This window comes from Schistocerca piceifrons, unplaced genomic scaffold (assembly GCF_021461385.2).
Source record: "Schistocerca piceifrons isolate TAMUIC-IGC-003096 unplaced genomic scaffold, iqSchPice1.1 HiC_scaffold_961, whole genome shotgun sequence".
Lineage (NCBI taxonomy): Eukaryota > Metazoa > Arthropoda > Insecta > Orthoptera > Acrididae > Schistocerca > Schistocerca piceifrons.
In genome coordinates, this window is record NW_025729236.1 from 1,345,001 (window position 1) to 1,355,000 (window position 10,000).

The 10,000-nt window shown below is 60.4% G+C and overlaps 2 non-coding genes and 1 pseudogene across 2 annotated transcripts; all 3 read right to left on the reverse strand.

The window, feature by feature from the left end:
* The window catches only part of LOC124774427, a 7,521-nt pseudogene extending 1,955 nt beyond the window's left edge, over nt 1-5,566 (reverse strand).
* Nucleotides 5,567-5,754: 188 nt separating this feature from the next.
* On the reverse strand, nt 5,755-5,909 carry LOC124774041. The gene has a single exon (XR_007015037.1). It is a non-coding gene; the product is annotated as a 5.8S ribosomal RNA (ribosomal RNA).
* A 352-nt stretch (nt 5,910-6,261) lies between these two features.
* Nucleotides 6,262-8,170, reverse strand: LOC124774187. The gene has a single exon (XR_007015178.1). It is a non-coding gene; the product is annotated as a small subunit ribosomal RNA (ribosomal RNA).
* Nucleotides 8,171-10,000: the final 1,830 nt, after the last annotated feature.

Below are 10,000 nucleotides of genomic sequence, written 5' to 3' on the forward strand. Positions count from 1 at the left end.
TCTTTGACCGCCACCACGTCAGGCTTGCGGATGCCCTCAGGTGTTCGGAGGTGGGGCTCCACAGAGACATTGAAGCCCCTCTGCGCGAGTCCACGGGCGACATAACGCACTACAGCGTCATGGCGCTTGACCCGGGACCCGTGCGTCCTAAAGCAAGCCTGAAGTACGTGGTTGGCGGTCTCCACGGCCTGGCACCCCGCGCGGCATCTGGTGTCCGCCTCCCGCCCGCGACTGCGCCGTGCCTTCGTAGGGAAGGCGTTGATGCGGGCGCGGAGGGCGTCGATGTATTCACGCCCAGATAGCAGGCGACTGGTGTCGGCGACCCAGTGATGTTGGCCACTGACGGCGGCAGAAGATGACAGTGCCGCACCGTCAATGGCGATGTGTAGGCGCGCCGCCCACATTTCCCCAACCTGCGTTGACGATTTGAGGAGGTGGCCCTCCCACATTAGGTGGCGCTCCAGCACCTCGATCTCACGCTGCACTTCATCCATGCCTGCACCGTCGCAGGCTGGCCCTATCTTCTTCAGCGCCAGGAGACGGGACCGACGGAGGGTCGGACCCATCCATCGGCAAGATGGAATGCCGAGGCCCCCCTGGGCAACAGGAGCGTGGAAGTATCCCAGGGGGGTGTCCGCCGGAAGGCGGAACCATCTCCTGACGGCGGCCCGGATGGTAACGTCGGCCGACTTCAATGCACCCACCCGGGTGCGGCTGAGGGCCAGCCCGTGGTACAGGCCAGGGAGAAGTACGTTGGTGAGAGCGTGGAGGCGCTGTTGCGGCTTCAGCGGAGCTCGGGAGATGACGTCAAGCTGCTCCACCAGGTGGCTACGTGGATTGAAGACACAGCGACCCGCCGTGGAAAATTGCAGCCCCAGGTACCGGAAGGTTTCACCCACACGCAGGGCAGGCATGGTGGTATTGCCTGCTGTGAAGGTGACATTGCTGTCCACCTTCACCTTCTTCTCGCGCCCTGACGCGACTAAGGCGAGGGTGAAACACTTCCGGGCGTTGATCTGCAGCCCCAGGTGGGCGAGGGCTGCGGTAGCTGCGTCGATGAGGGACTGCAAGCCCCTCGGGGTCGCTGCAAACAGCAAGACGTCATCTGCAAAGGCCGCAGCGTTGACTCTGCGACCGAGGATCCGAGCTCCGATGTGGGAGGGCAGTTGGCCTAAAACGTAGTCCACCGCAAAGTTGAACAGGAGGGGGGAGAGGGGATCGCCCTGGCGAACGCCCCGTGCTGGCTGCACAGACACGCCCACGCCGGCGCCGTCCGCTATCACTGTCGTGCTGCCCTCGTAGCACCGCTCGACATACTCGACAAAGCAATCCGGCAGGCCATGCGCCTTCAGCACGGGGCGAAGGGCAGCATGATCTACCGAATCGAATGCCTTAGATACGTCGATCGACGCCACAAAGACAGAGCGGCAGGAGCGAACTGCGTCGGTGAGAGCAGTGTCCAAGATGAAGGTATTTTCCAACATCCCATCCCGAGGGATGAATGCCCGCTGACGTTCGTCCACAGCACATGCGCGCATCAGGCGTGACGCGAGAACCTTGTGAAAGGTCCGCGCCAACACCGAGCAGACCGTAATGGGGCGAAAGTCAGCGGGGGATGTTGGTGCAGCCGTTTTCGGGAGAAGGGACGTCCGCGCGCGAAGCAGGCGTTCCGGAAGGGCGCGGGCCAGAAGGAAGAGATTCATCACTTTCACCAGGACTTCGTGCGGCAGGCGCCGCAACTCCGCTGGGGTAAGGCCGTCCGGCCCGGCTGCTGATCCCCTGGGCGGCAACGCGGCGGCGACCTCCTCATGTGTGACCGGCCCCCATATGCACTCAAGAGCGACAGGCTCTGAGTGCGGGAGGAGGCGGTCACGAATGAAGCCCGCGGTGGAGATGGGCTTCTTGGTGAAGAGGTCCGCCCAGAAGTCCAGCAGACCAGGGATGGCAGGTGGCGGCTGGAGCAGGGTGCCATCCAAGAGGCCGCGCACGCAACGTGCACGCGACCGTCGGAAGGCATCCTGCGTTCTCGCGTACTCCCAGCGGCGCCGCTTGCGCTTCTGCGTCGGCGGCGCGGCAGGCGGCCGCTTCGATGGTTGGCGCGGCCGCTGTGTCCTGGTGATCGATCTCTCCCCTCTGGACCCGACCGACGCAAGGGCATCCGGGAGCATGCCCAGGATGACATCGGGTGGCGTGCCCCGCCCCAGACCTATGACACGATCCAGGGCAGAGAAACGCTGGGCGGAAGCGGGTAGCCCCGCCAGATGCTCCCAGATGGCGGCGTCAGTCGGCCCCTCCGGCGGCGGCCCGGTGGTGTCGGCCGCGAAGTCCTCGGCTGCGTCGACGGGCGGCGCAGCGGCCTCGCCCGCGTCAGGCAGCGGGCTCGCTGCTCCCCGGCGGGACGCCGGCTCTTCCCCCCGACCGATCTCAAGCGCCTCCATGAATTGGCGGACAAGCTGCTTGTGGGCAGCTTGCCGCCGTCGGCACTTGATTGCCTCAAGCGTTCGGTCGGGGAACATCCTGATGAGTTCTTGATTTACAAAGAAGAACCGGGCGTCCCTCTCGAGGAACAGTTCGGCTTCTGCCTTGGCGAGCGACAGGACTTCTTCCTCCGTCCACCTCGCGCGATGCCTCTCCGTGACGATCTCCGCGTTGGCGGCCGCAAGGTGTTGGCGGCGGCGATGGACCCCGAGAGTCATAGTTACTCCCGCCGTTTACCCGCGCTTGCTTGAATTTCTTCACGTTGACATTCAGAGCACTGGGCAGAAATCACATTGCGTCAACACCCGCTAGGGCCATCGCAATGCTTTGTTTTAATTAGACAGTCGGATTCCCCCAGTCCGTGCCAGTTCTGAGTTGATCGTTGAATGGCGGCCGAAGAGAATCCGCGCACCCGCGCGCCCCCGGAGGAGCACGCTAAGGCGGACGCGGCCTCGCAGCAAGGAAGATCCGTGGGAGGCCAAGGCACGGGACCGAGCTCGGATCCTGCACGCAGGTTGAAGCACCGGGGCGCGAACGCCGCGCAGGCGCGCGCATCCTGCACCGCCGGCCAGCACGAGGCCGACCAACGGCGAGAGCAGACCACGCCCGCGCTAAACGCCCGCACTTACCGGCACCCCTACGGCACTCACCTCGCCCAGGCCCGGCACGTTAGCGCTGACCCACTTCCCGACCAAGCCCGACACGCCCCGATCCTCAGAGCCAATCCTTATCCCGAAGTTACGGATCCAATTTGCCGACTTCCCTTACCTACATTATTCTATCGACTAGAGGCTCTTCACCTTGGAGACCTGCTGCGGATATGGGTACGAACCGGCGCGACACCTCCACGTGGCCCTCTCCCGGATTTTCAAGGTCCGAGGGGAAGATCGGGACACCGCCGCAACTGCGGTGCTCTTCGCGTTCCAAACCCTATCTCCCTGCTAGAGGATTCCAGGGAACTCGAACGCTCATGCAGAAAAGAAAACTCTTCCCCGATCTCCCGACGGCGTCTCCGGGTCCTTTTGGGTTACCCCGACGAGCATCTCTAAAAGAGGGGCCCGACTTGTATCGGTTCCGCTGCCGGGTTCCGGAATAGGAACCGGATTCCCTTTCGCCCAACGGGGGCCAGCACAAAGCGCATCATGCTATGACGGCCCCCATCAACATCGGATTTCTCCTAGGGCTTAGGATCGACTGACTCGTGTGCAACGGCTGTTCACACGAAACCCTTCTCCGCGTCAGCCCTCCAGGGCCTCGCTGGAGTATTTGCTACTACCACCAAGATCTGCACCGACGGCGGCTCCAGGCAGGCTCACGCCCAGACCCTTCTGCGCCCACCGCCGCGACCCTCCTACTCGTCAGGGCTTCGCGGCCGGCCGCAAGGACCGGCCATGACTGCCAGACTGACGGCCGAGTATAGGCACGACGCTTCAGCGCCATCCATTTTCAGGGCTAGTTGCTTCGGCAGGTGAGTTGTTACACACTCCTTAGCGGATTCCGACTTCCATGGCCACCGTCCTGCTGTCTTAAGCAACCAACGCCTTTCATGGTTTCCCATGAGCGTCGATTCGGGCGCCTTAACTCGGCGTTTGGTTCATCCCACAGCGCCAGTTCTGCTTACCAAAAGTGGCCCACTTGGCACTCCGATCCGAGTCGTTTGCTCGCGGCTTCAGCATATCAAGCAAGCCGGAGATCTCACCCATTTAAAGTTTGAGAATAGGTTGAGGTCGTTTCGGCCCCAAGGCCTCTAATCATTCGCTTTACCGGATGAGACTCGTACGAGCACCAGCTATCCTGAGGGAAACTTCGGAGGGAACCAGCTACTAGATGGTTCGATTAGTCTTTCGCCCCTATACCCAGCTCCGACGATCGATTTGCACGTCAGAATCGCTACGGACCTCCATCAGGGTTTCCCCTGACTTCGTCCTGGCCAGGCATAGTTCACCATCTTTCGGGTCCCAACGTGTACGCTCTAGGTGCGCCTCACCTCGCAATGAGGACGAGACGCCCCGGGAGTGCGGAGGCCGCCGCCCCGTGAAGGGCGGGGAAGCCCCATCCTCCCTCGGCCCGCGCAAGGCGAGACCTTCACTTTCATTACGCCTTTAGGTTTCGTACAGCCCAATGACTCGCGCACATGTTAGACTCCTTGGTCCGTGTTTCAAGACGGGTCGTGAAATTGTCCAAAGCTGAAGCGCCGCTGACGGGAGCGATTATTCCGCCCGAGAGCATCCCGAGCCAACAGCGGCGCGGGTCCGGGGCCGGGCCAGGTAGGTCCGTCATCCGGGAAGAACCGCGCGCGCTTGCCGGGAGCCCGAGCGCCCAAAGGGGCGAATCGACTCCTCCAGATATACCGCCGGGCAGCCAGCCAGGACACCGGGGCTCTGCCCAACAGACGCGAACCGAGGCCCGCGGAAGGACAGGCTGCGCACCCGGGCCGTAGGCCGGCACCCAGCGGGTCGCGACGTCCTACTAGGGGAGAAGTGCGGCCCACCGCACACCGGAACGGCCCCACCCCGCGGCGAGTGGAAAGGCAACCGGACACGACCCCGCCGCGGATTGCTCCGCGCGGGCGGCCGGCCCCATCTGCCGAGGGCGGAGGCCAGTGGCCGGATGGGCGTGAATCTCACCCGTTCGACCTTTCGGACTTCTCACGTTTACCCCAGAACGGTTTCACGTACTTTTGAACTCTCTCTTCAAAGTTCTTTTCAACTTTCCCTCACGGTACTTGTTCGCTATCGGTCTCGTGGTCATATTTAGTCTCAGATGGAGTTTACCACCCACTTGGAGCTGCACTCTCAAGCAACCCGACTCGAAGGAGAGGTCCCGCCGACGCTCGCACCGGCCGCTACGGGCCTGGCACCCTCTACGGGCCGTGGCCTCATTCAAGTTGGACTTGGGCTCGGCGCGAGGCGTCGGGGTAGTGGACCCTCCCAAACACCACATGCCACGACAGGCGGCAGCCTGCGGGGTTCGGTGCTGGACTCTTCCCTGTTCGCTCGCCGCTACTGGGGGAATCCTTGTTAGTTTCTTTTCCTCCGCTTAGTAATATGCTTAAATTCAGCGGGTAGTCTCGCCTGCTCTGAGGTCGTTGTACGAGGTGTCGCACGCCACACCGCCAGCCGGCTGTGCACGCTACCGAGAAAGTACCGGTATGCGAACCGCCAGGCGACGGGCGCGCATCGCACGTTTGAGGAGACGCGGCCGGCCCCACAGGCGGCCGCGACACTCCCAGGTCTGCGAAGCGGGGCAAACGCCGCGCGCTTCAGTATACGTAGCCGACCCTCAGCCAGACGTGGCCCGGGAACGGAATCCATGGACCGCAATGTGCGTTCGAAACGTCGATGTTCATGTGTCCTGCAGTTCACATGTCGACGCGCAATTTGCTGCGTTCTTCATCGACCCACGAGCCGAGTGATCCACCGTCCTGGGTGATCTTTTCTCAAGTTTCCGCCGTCTCTTTCGAGACGGTCGCATAGGCGGGAGTGAGGCGTGTGGCGGCCCCTGTTCCAGCGTTCTGTGTCCAACGGCCTCACGGCCGACGGGCGTCGTACGGCTCCACACCGGAGCGGACAGGCACTCGGGCGAAAGTCATTCAAAACCGGCGCCAGGCGCCAGGTGCCGCAGGCCAGCCGCTCCAGCGCTTCAGCGCTCGTACCACACAACATTGCCGCTAGTTTTGAGAGGCACGCGTGGTTCCGCACGCGGCGCACGGCTACGGCGAGCCGTACAGGTAGCGTGTTGCGCGACACGACACGCACATCGAAAGACATGCAGTCTAGTCGGTAATGATCCTTCCGCAGGTTCACCTACGGAAACCTTGTTACGACTTTTACTTCCTCTAAATGATCAAGTTTGGTCATCTTTCCGGTAGCATCGGCAACGACAGAGTCAATGCCGCGTACCAGTCCGAAGACCTCACTAAATCATTCAATCGGTAGTAGCGACGGGCGGTGTGTACAAAGGGCAGGGACGTAATCAACGCGAGCTTATGACTCGCGCTTACTGGGAATTCCTCGTTCATGGGGAACAATTGCAAGCCCCAATCCCTAGCACGAAGGAGGTTCAGCGGGTTACCCCGACCTTTCGGCCTAGGAAGACACGCTGATTCCTTCAGTGTAGCGCGCGTGCGGCCCAGAACATCTAAGGGCATCACAGACCTGTTATTGCTCAATCTCGTGCGGCTAGAAGCCGCCTGTCCCTCTAAGAAGAAAAGTAATCGCTGACAGCACGAAGGATGTCACGCGACTAGTTAGCAGGCTAGAGTCTCGTTCGTTATCGGAATTAACCAGACAAATCGCTCCACCAACTAAGAACGGCCATGCACCACCACCCACCGAATCAAGAAAGAGCTATCAATCTGTCAATCCTTCCGGTGTCCGGGCCTGGTGAGGTTTCCCGTGTTGAGTCAAATTAAGCCGCAGGCTCCACTCCTGGTGGTGCCCTTCCGTCAATTCCTTTAAGTTTCAGCTTTGCAACCATACTTCCCCCGGAACCCAAAAGCTTTGGTTTCCCGGAGGCTGCCCGCCGAGTCATCGGAGGAACTGCGGCGGATCGCTGGCTGGCATCGTTTATGGTTAGAACTAGGGCGGTATCTGATCGCCTTCGAACCTCTAACTTTCGTTCTTGATTAATGAAAACATACTTGGCAAATGCTTTCGCTTCTGTTCGTCTTGCGACGATCCAAGAATTTCACCTCTAACGTCGCAATACGAATGCCCCCGCCTGTCCCTATTAATCATTACCTCGGGTTCCGAAAACCAACAAAATAGAACCGAGGTCCTATTCCATTATTCCATGCACACAGTATTCAGGCGGGCTTGCCTGCTTTAAGCACTCTAATTTGTTCAAAGTAAACGTGCCGGCCCACCGAGACACTCAATAAAGAGCACCCTGGTAGGATTTCAACGGGGTCCGCCTCGGGACGCACGAGCACGCACGGGGCGGTCGCACGCCTTCGGCTCGCCCCACCGGCAGGACGTCCCACGATACATGCCAGTTAAACACCGACGGGCGGTGAACCAACAGCGTGGGACACAAATCCAACTACGAGCTTTTTAACCGCAACAACTTTAATATACGCTATTGGAGCTGGAATTACCGCGGCTGCTGGCACCAGACTTGCCCTCCAATAGATACTCGTTAAAGGATTTAAAGTGTACTCATTCCGATTACGGGGCCTCGGATGAGTCCCGTATCGTTATTTTTCGTCACTACCTCCCCGTGCCGGGAGTGGGTAATTTGCGCGCCTGCTGCCTTCCTTGGATGTGGTAGCCGTTTCTCAGGCTCCCTCTCCGGAATCGAACCCTGATTCCCCGTTACCCGTTACAACCATGGTAGGCGCAGAACCTACCATCGACAGTTGATAAGGCAGACATTTGAAAGATGCGTCGCCGGTACGAGGACCGTGCGATCAGCCCAAAGTTATTCAGAGTCACCAAGGCAAACGGACCGGACGAGCCGACCGATTGGTTTTGATCTAATAAAAGCGTCCCTTCCATCTCTGGTCGGGACTCTGTTTGCATGTATTAGCTCTAGAATTACCACAGTTATCCAAGTAACGTGGGTACGATCTAAGGAACCATAACTGATTTAATGAGCCATTCGCGGTTTCACCTTAATGCGGCTTGTACTGAGACATGCATGGCTTAATCTTTGAGACAAGCATATGACTACTGGCAGGATCAACCAGGGAGCTGCGTCAACTAGAGCTGAGCAGCCGGCCGCCCGGGAGTGTGTCCCGGGGGCCCGCGCGAACACGCAAGCGTCCGCTCAATCATTCTGCAAACAGGAGGAGGCTGAGCTCCCCTGCACAATACACCTCGAAACCCTCTCAGGTCCCGGCGGCGCGCAGCGCCGTCCCAAGTACTTGGTCGGGTTCGAGAGAGGCGCAATCGCCCGGAGTTAGGCGAGTAGACGCTTTCGGTGCGACCACCCGTGCTCCCAACTGAGCTTGCCGCTGCCGACAGAGGCCCGGGAGCGTGCTGTCGTGGCATTGCCGGCGGGAGACAACACGCGCCACCTACGGTGACCGGCAGCTCCAACGCCAGCGCCACAGAAGGACAAAAGCCCCACTTGGGTGCCGAAGCGAACTCTCCCAGCACAGCGCACGCGCCAACACATCCGCACAGCTGCGATACAAACCACCAGCGAGAACCGCTGGGGCGACCGAGCAGCAGACGGCGTCGCGGCGCCGAGCGCCGGGCGGCGGCGCATCCTCAACGCACACAGTCCTCAATCGGACCAGCACACTGAAGATGTCCACCGCGCTTCGCACCGGGCCCGCGAGGACCTACTTTGGCCGCACGGCGCCGCGCGCAGGGTGCGCCGGCGCGCAGCTGCGACGCCTGCCGCGTCCGTCGGCCGGCGCGCCTGCCACTGGCCGCCCCCACCAGCCGGCTGTAGCGCGTGCGCCCACGCACCGCGCGGCCAGCACGCCGGGAGGCGCCCCCTCACCGGCCGGGGACGGTCCCACCCAGCCACCGCCGCGTATCGCTTCACACCCAGATGCCGTTCAGTTTCATCGGCATGGTGGGTATCGCTGGAACAACCGGTTAGTACCTCAACCTATCGTCGCCATCACCGATTCACCCCTAGCGAGAACAACCGCACCACAACGGGTTACCATTTCTTCATTTGCGTAACTTCACCAGCAAACGTAGGCGTCCATCGCCATTAGCAACTTCAACGATTATTGCATGCCTGTGTCAGGTGTCACGCCACACTACGTCTGCCCACATACACGCAACAAAATGTGCACGCCTAGACAATACGTGGAAGGTGGCCCCCGTACGTATGCGATGTCCATTGCTCGAACGACTGTCAACCGGCCTCTGTAGCATGTCGCAGATATGGAACGCGGTGCACCATGCTATCACGGTGTTTGAGGAGAGACGACTAGGTCCGAATACATCAACACACAGCTCATGCTGATCGCCATCCACGGCGTCCGTTCCTCCCACACGTCTCTATGGCGTACCACACTGCAATCCAGCTCTCATAGGGAGACGACACGTAGCTGCGTGCACAATATTTGCACTGTATGGTCCGCCGTTTTTGGGCGCAGTCGTTGTACGGTCACACATGTGCCACGATGTATCATTCAGTACATAAGGACGAATGTGCAGTACAGATTGTGGTTTATGCGTACGACATCAGCGGACAGTTGACACAGGCCGCACCACAACGTAGCCTGAGTACGTCGCATGCGAAGGGCATTGAACATGCAAACTTCTCACCAACCAGCTTGCGAAGGCAGGGGGCAAGGTGGGGACGTGGGGAGGGGTGGGGGGGGGGGCGGCATGTACGTCCTGCTGCCATCCACATAACAGTGTACAGCAGGAGCATGTGGAAAGTCAGCAAGACTTGCAAGGTGTTTAACATGAAGCGATACACAGGGGAGCGGGCAGTGCGAGTAGCGAACTATATTGCGAGGGTTGCGGGTGGGCAACACTACACTAATTGAACGAGTCGTATAACAATTACAGAGCAGGTTTAGGCGACAACGTGGGTTACGTTAGCGGAC